Source organism: Leptonotus elevatus, chromosome 4, assembly GCF_054856555.1.
Source record: "Leptonotus elevatus isolate MCC_2025b chromosome 4, RoL_Lele_1.0, whole genome shotgun sequence".
Classification (NCBI taxonomy): Eukaryota; Metazoa; Chordata; class Actinopteri; order Syngnathiformes; family Syngnathidae; genus Leptonotus; species Leptonotus elevatus.
Window position 1 is genome coordinate 7,826,682 of NC_141242.1, and position 7,611 is coordinate 7,834,292.

A 7,611-nucleotide genomic window follows, 5' to 3' on the forward strand; every position below is an offset into this window, starting at 1 on the left:
GCTAATATTACTGTATGCTCCTTTAATCACTGGCAAAATCAGGTACGACATGATATTAATTGCCGTACAGTGTTTCCTCGCTATAATGCGGTTCACTTTTCGCGGAAATTTTTTTGCGTGCGATTTTGCATGCATTTTTTTTTTTTACAGTAATATACCTATTTTATAACATTTATGAAGGTTTCAACATTGAGAAAATGTAAATGCCTCGATGAGAAAAGGGTATAAACTGTGCGGCGAGGCGTTTTAGAGCCTTAAAACATTTAGACTAAATGTAAAACATAAAGCTAACTACTTTGCGGATTTCATTTTTTGCGGGTGTTTTTTGGAACCTAACCCCAGCGGAAAACGAGGAAACGCTGTACCTGGAGATGTTTCGAAGCAGTTTGAACCGATTGTACGGCGCATGGATGACATCAACTCACTCTCGTCGAGCTGAGTCATCAGTGTAACATTTGAGATTACATGACAGCAAGTAATTATGCTAAAAGTAATAATAAAAAAAACAAAGCTTGAAAATAAATTACTCAGAAGAACCGGCGATAATGACCTTCTCCGTTTTTCTGTTGTTGTTTTTTTTTTTTCAAAATGTTATTTTCCCTGTTTTCCTGAATACATTTTTTTTTCCTGTTTTTCCATTTTATGGATTTTTATGTATGTATATATATATATATATATATATATATATATATATATATATATATAAAAATGTCTCTTTTTTTCCTTAAATTATAATTTTTCTGTTTCTATTCTTCAAAAAAAAAACTTTTTGTTTTATGGATGCCAATATATATATATATATGCCAATTATATATATATATATTTTTTAAATTGTGAACATTTTCAGTTTTTCTTAATATTTGACAAATATTAAAGAAAATATAATTTTTTTTCAGAAAAACTGAAAAAAATCCATAAAACAAAAAAAATTACTCTGAATAGAAACAAACAAAATTCAAGCAAAAAAACAAAACAAAAAAACAATTGAAGCAAAAACAGAAGAAAATCCATAAAACAGAAAAATGTATTACTGAAAGTAACTTCAAAAAAATATTGAAAAAACAAAGCCCAAAAATTTCACAAGACACACATGCAATAATGCACACCTTAGTAAACGGAAATAATCTTTTCTACTTGGTGCGAATAAGGCTTCAGACATACTATGATGTCCTGCTGGTCTTGACCAAATGTTGCTATGGAAACACGCAAACGCGCATAGTGATGGTACTTCACGCAAACTGTCCTGTAGCACTTTCCTCATATATGATTTTTGTGAGTTGTTATCATATTACTTATATCATTCATGGCCTTTAGATTGCTACTGTAGGTATTTAGTTTCGTTGAAACCAAGCCAGACGACTTCTTGCCATGACTCATCCTAACTTAGCTTTCTGTTTTTAATATTATGACGTGAATGAAAACTTTCAGTTGAAACCAAAATTGCTTCCTAACAAAAACAAATTCGTCATTCATGCCTGCAAATCAAAGGACGCGCGCATTGCACCTTGTCTGTACTTGTAGCATGACTTTCAATGTTGTCTGAGTCAATCGTCTTTGTTTGCCAGTCGTGTTTGTGAGTTGCTGATAAGTGCTCAATCATTTCTGTGCTTTTGTAACCAGTAGATCTTGTTAGACTGCGGCCAGACCAGACTTTGCGGCAATAACATGTCGTTTCAACTCGTCTCGGCTCCGCGTGACTGACTCATCGAAGCTCACATGTTCGCTGCACTCAAAAACCTGCCGCCCTCCATCCAGAGTTTGGTTTCTCGCAATCAATAATGTCACCTGCGGCCCAGTGAAGCTTCGCAATGCGTCGTGCTCCAACTTCCATGTGTCCCGTTTTACTTTACCATCAGACTAATCCTCTTTTATTTTCTACACAGGTGAAATAACAGCCCGCTTTGTCATCATTAGTCACATGGGCCTGTTGTTGGCGTGTCACTCGGGTTGAGTAAGCTTTGCTGAACATCAACAAAAGAGAGACAATGAAACAAATAAGTACCACGATTGTGGTTTTGTCAGTTAGTAACGTCTTAGCACTTGTTTCTTTTTGCTGTGTCGGGTTTCCTCTTACATGCAAAATATTGTTTTCTGAAGTCTTGCCTGATAGTAGCACTGAGTTAACCCCCCCCCCCCCCACATTACTCTTCTACTGAAAATAATAAGAGTAACTTAAGATAAAACGAAAAGCAAATAGAGGGTCGGTAAATGATTCAGTTAATGAATAGGGCTGGTTTTATTAGAATGTTCTTATGTGAGGGTTAGAAGAAGCCGAGCTAAAACAGTAGCTAAAGTGTTTAACAGATTAATGCTAACATTAGCTACTTTCAATTGAAAGCACTGGAATCCCCTCTCTCAGCCTTTTTTTTTGTGTGGGGGGGGGGGTGGCCTCGCTGACGCATTATAATGTATATTTTTCCTTTGAGGAAAAGTATAAAAACATATCTATGTTTTGATTACTATGTAATAGAAGTCTTGGTCGTCATTATAGTTGTTTTGTAGATAGTTTGATACACTTGAAATGTAAGGTCGCTAATGCTAATGGAAGCTTCGGAAAAGCTAGCATTTGTCCCTTTTACTTAGAGTGGTTATGAAAAGTTGTACTTAAGGCTTTTCCTCTCATTTTGCTTGCTAGCAGAAGCCTGAAGTGAAGGTTTTGTGACTGTGATTACAAAATGTTCATGATTCCCTCCACCTTGTTTAACTCATTCACTGCCATTGACGGCTATTGACGTCAAAAATTCATTTGAACTATTTCTATTAATTTAACATTTTTTCCACTTTTGTTAATAAGAGTATGAAAACATAGAGAAAAATATTGTATATTTAGAACAGATATACAATTTATGATTAATAGTGAGTTAACTATTGAAGTCATGCAATTAATTACAAAAAAAAAATTTAATCGCCTGACGCGATTGAAAAAAAAGATGAAATTATTAAAGATTAGGAGAGTCAGGCGATTAAATGTTTTAATTGTAATTAATTGCATGACTTTACGAGTTAACTCATGATTAATCATCTGTTCTAAATGTACAATAAAAAATTCTAGGTTTTCATACTCTTGTTAACAAAAGTGGAAAAATAATTAAAACTAATAGAAATAGTTCAAATGATTATTTGACGTCTATAGCCGTTTATGGCAGTGAATGAGTTAAGGTAAGACGAAAAACAGCCTGCAAGGCATGATGCTGCACCAAATTTTGGCCTAAAGTTTCATTGGACTATAATGAAATCTGCCAAACACATGTAAGAAAATGTATTAAATGTCATTTCTGTATGTTCATTGAGTGCAGTTATATTAAAGTCATACCCCAAACAAGGGTTGGTGTAGCTTTTGTTCTTCAAAACTGAGGATGTTTTCAAAAGATAGAGAAAAAATTGGCGGTCTGAGCCTTTTACGTCAGAGGTGTAGCACATTCTGCCTACATCTTTGGCATGTCGACAGTGTTTGTTCAGGTCTTTTTTGGTGGAGTGTGGGTAGGCTTTTTTTTTGTATGGAAAGAAGCACTTTCTGCTGTGTCTTGACCTGACTTTTCAGAAGTTCCATTGTACTGTATTTGTTTGGTGACCCCTGGCCCGGCTGTCAAAGTTGTGTTTGTTTGTGGTTTATGTCTGATGAACTGGCGTAATGGATTTTATTTGTCGTCATCCACGTGTTGCAAGCCAGTAGACTGGCAACAGATGTGAAGTCCACTTTGTTACTTTTAGTCCCGGTCAATTGTTATGGTGTGATTCTATCTAGGGATTGGAATTATTTTCTAGCATTTTTTGAAATATATATATTTATTAACCTCTATTTTTCGTGTGAAGCGCCTACACTTGGTTAATCAAAGTTTTATGAATTTTTGGTGGGTGATCCAAAATACACATATTTTTGCTATTCTAGGGCTGTCCCTATCCCCCACTTTTCACGAGATTGCACTGTATAGTTTTAAGTTGCAATATCACCATTCACCACTAGATGCTTAGTTGCGCTTGCACTCCTCAACATTACGTGAAAAAGCCTATTCATTTTTTTGCGGATTTGGAATGACATGCAAGACAAACGTGAATAATATTAAAATTTTGAGTGAGCCGATTGAATCACAGTATGTGGTTATTTTTTTTGATGGGTCAAAGTTCAAACCTTTTGTTGTTGAAGGCTGGCTTGTACACACAAACTATATTAACTCATTTACTTCCATTGATGACTATAGATGTCAAGAATTAATTTTAACTATATCTATTCTATTTCCCGAAAACCTAGATTTTTTAAAATTGTATTAGAACAAATATACAAATTGTGATTAATTGTGAGTTAACTAGTGAAGTCATGTGATGAGTTACGATTAAAAATAAAAAAAAAGTCAGCTGACGCTTCTAATTTTTAATAATCTTTTCTTTAAAATAATGATGATTAAAAACTACAAAAATAATAATTACAATTATTTATTTATTTTTAAGGAAAAAATTGTAAAAAATTAGGTGCGTCAGGTGATTATTTTTTTAATTGTTAATAATTGCATGACTTCACTAGTTAACTCACGATTAATCACAAATTTGATATCTGTTCTAAATGTACAAAAACTAATTCTAGGTTTTCATACACTTGTTAACAAAAGTGGAATAGAAATGAATAGAAATAGTTCAAATGAATTTTTGACGTCTCTAGCCGTCAATGGCAGTAAATGAGTTAAGATACTGTGAAACATTGGTTCAATAAAAAATAGGCACATGTACGTATTTTGTCCATATTCCATATTTCCTGGTCCTTTGTGTCCCCCCCCCACCTCCAGTTAAGTAAAGTTTTCCATCCCTGACCTAGACAGTACCTGTGCTTTTCAAAATGTTGAGCCCAGACATGGAAATCAGTAAGCAGAGGTTACAGTACTGACCACCTGCCACGAAACAACACATCGATAACAAATTGAATCTCCTTGTGGCTTTTCATGCTTTTCTTTTCACACTCTGACCTTGGCGTGACAGCCGGACAGACTGTCAAAGTGGTCAGGTTGTCCTGTGCTCTGCGAAGACTCTCCTATTAAAAACAATGCGAAGTGGCCAATCTGGCCGGGAACTGGATGTCAATGCCAGACACTACAGGGCTATCTCAGAGTACAAAAGGTCCCCGGAGCCATCACAAAACAAAAAACAAAAAACAAATCATCCACTTCAGGATTTGAAATCATAAAAAAAATATATATATATACTTCTTCTATGCGGTTTTATAGGCAGCAGCCGATTTCCTTACTCTTGCTCGTGACCGTGCTCGGGAGTTGATTAACACTCACAGATTTCGACACAGCTCACACAACGCCCCGAGAAAGAGGAAATAGACCCTCTCCTCGAGAAGTCGCACATGAAACGCGAGAGCGCCATGTTTTCTGCGGCCAAAGAATATGTAAAATAATACTGCCAGATGGCCTTCTGAATGGCACGTCGCCTTGCTCCGGCCGAACACTGGGAACATTCTAGTGCGCTGCTTTTGTGCACCGTGCTGAAAGTGTGCATTCATTCTCACAGGAGCGCATCAGCTGCAGCAGAGAAGCACGTCTAATACTGACTTGCTGCTTTTATTTCACAACTCTCAATCTTTTTGTTCATCCTTTCTGGCCAAATAAACATGGAAGGACATTTTGTACTTTTGCCTAAGGTCCCCTTTCCATTGAGACATCCTGGAATGAAAAACATGTTTGATAAGCAGTGGGATGTGGGTGCGCGCTGTACATGACGGTCATTCATGTTAGCATGACTGATTTGCTTTCCTGTCTAGTGGCACCCTATTTTCCGCAAGCTGCGATATCCTTCAATCTAACCAAACAACCTTTTGCATGCAGTCAAGACTACAAAATGAGCAGTGTTAAGATTTTTTTTTTAAAGGTCCAATAATGACAAGATCTCACAGCCTCTGTATGTTGACTCTCACTTCCCCCACAGTGTGCCACTTGTGTGCTCCCTGAGGATGATCTGAAGAAGACTTTGCCTGTGCTTTCTGGCTGCATGTCAACTGGCAGAGACCCCGGAGTTTCTCAGAGAAAGGTTTGTGGAGGTCCACTGCAACCAAGAAGAAGAAGAAGAAACCATCTTCCAAAAAAAAAAGGTGCACACTATTAATGTTACACTGGGCACAATATTTCACTGTGGTTTGTACTGACGTCAACTCCTCAATAACCCACACTTGTGGGTTGTGTATTTCACATTTGAATTATTCTGGTGGAGCGCTTTAATTAATTAATTCAACAAAATTATTTTAAATCACATGACATATATACGACCCATCATGGATGCATACAAGAGCCTCTGTTAAATTAGTCCAAAGGCTGCTGAACTTCACCAAATTAGCAATTGAGGGTAAACACATAGATGTTAGCAACGCAGCTAAACCAAGAAGGTTCTGAATGTTATCATGTCTAATTGTGACGTACGAATATTTGCATTCGACTCCATTTTTCCTAACTGAGGTCATCACGCCACATCAAGTATAAAGAAAGCCCTTTTCACACTGCACTCCGTAAAGAGTTGCCAGCATGACCATATTTGGAAGTGCTGACATAGCAGCCTACCAGGAAGTAAAACAAATATTTTTCAGCCCTTGGAAAGAAGAAAACAACTTTGTGTTGGAAGCCAAATATGCAGGTGTGGCGGTCTTTTTACTTCCTGTATCGCTCTTGGACTACCGCCACCTGCTGGTATGGAAAGATATTTCCCCATGTAAGGTAAGATAAAGAACATCTCGGTCACATTTAGAATATTTACATTTGGCTTGTGTGCAAAATTACCCTTGTGATGATCTTCCTCCAATTTACGACAGAGGACTCACGCCAGTGACTCATGTGAGAAAAGTTAACAGCTGAATCAGCACTCGTTGGAAGAGAAGAAAATTGGATAATTGAATAAATATCAAGTCAGATTGCTTTAATGCAAACTTCTATATTATTTGCAGCCTCTATTGTTTATTTAGGGGTTAGGGTTAAGGTTAACCCAAATGAAGAAACATTAATACTCACATTCCTGCAGAAAACCCATGCAAGCATTAGAACACAGAGCTGGGTGATTTGGAGAAAACTAATAACCAAGACAATTTTTGACGGATATTGAAATAACGATGGGTAAACAAACAAAAGTATTTATTGATTTAAATTGTTTGCATGTATTCAATACCAAAAGTCAATTTTTAATATAACTTGTGAAACAACCAGAAATTAAATTAGTAACAAGTTAAAACAATAATGTGTAAAAATAAATTCCTGCGATGCACGCTTTGGCCTCTTAGGGGCAGTGTGGTGCCCGCATGAAGGTGGACTTATTAAAAAAAAGGAAAAGAAGAAACTTGCAATTTAACTTTATTATTAATATTCCCGTCATATATTAGAATTGTTATATTACCTGCCTGTGTGTGTTACTACAGTATTTATGTGTGAATATGTTATTGGAAGGAATATCACTCTTCGTGTTGTCTCATGCAAATTTTTGCTAGCTGCTTAATAACCATTGAGTGCTAGCAGGCTTTGGATGTTTCCCTTCTCCAACACAGCTGATATATGATCATTTCATCAGCAAGCTCTGCATAAGCCCGATAACGATCCTGTTGATTGGAATCAGCTGCACTGGAGCAGGGAAACATCCAAA

At 36.5% G+C, this 7,611-nt stretch overlaps 1 long non-coding RNA gene across 1 annotated transcript; it reads left to right on the top strand.

Annotated features, from left to right (window-relative positions):
- The first annotated feature begins 6,463 nt into the window (after positions 1 to 6,463).
- On the top strand, positions 6,464 to 6,907 carry LOC147175349 (uncharacterized). Its single transcript, XR_015094599.1, has 2 exons — positions 6,464 to 6,698; positions 6,794 to 6,907. It is a non-coding gene; the product is annotated as an uncharacterized LOC147175349 (long non-coding RNA).
- The last annotated feature ends 704 nt before the right edge of the window (positions 6,908 to 7,611 follow it).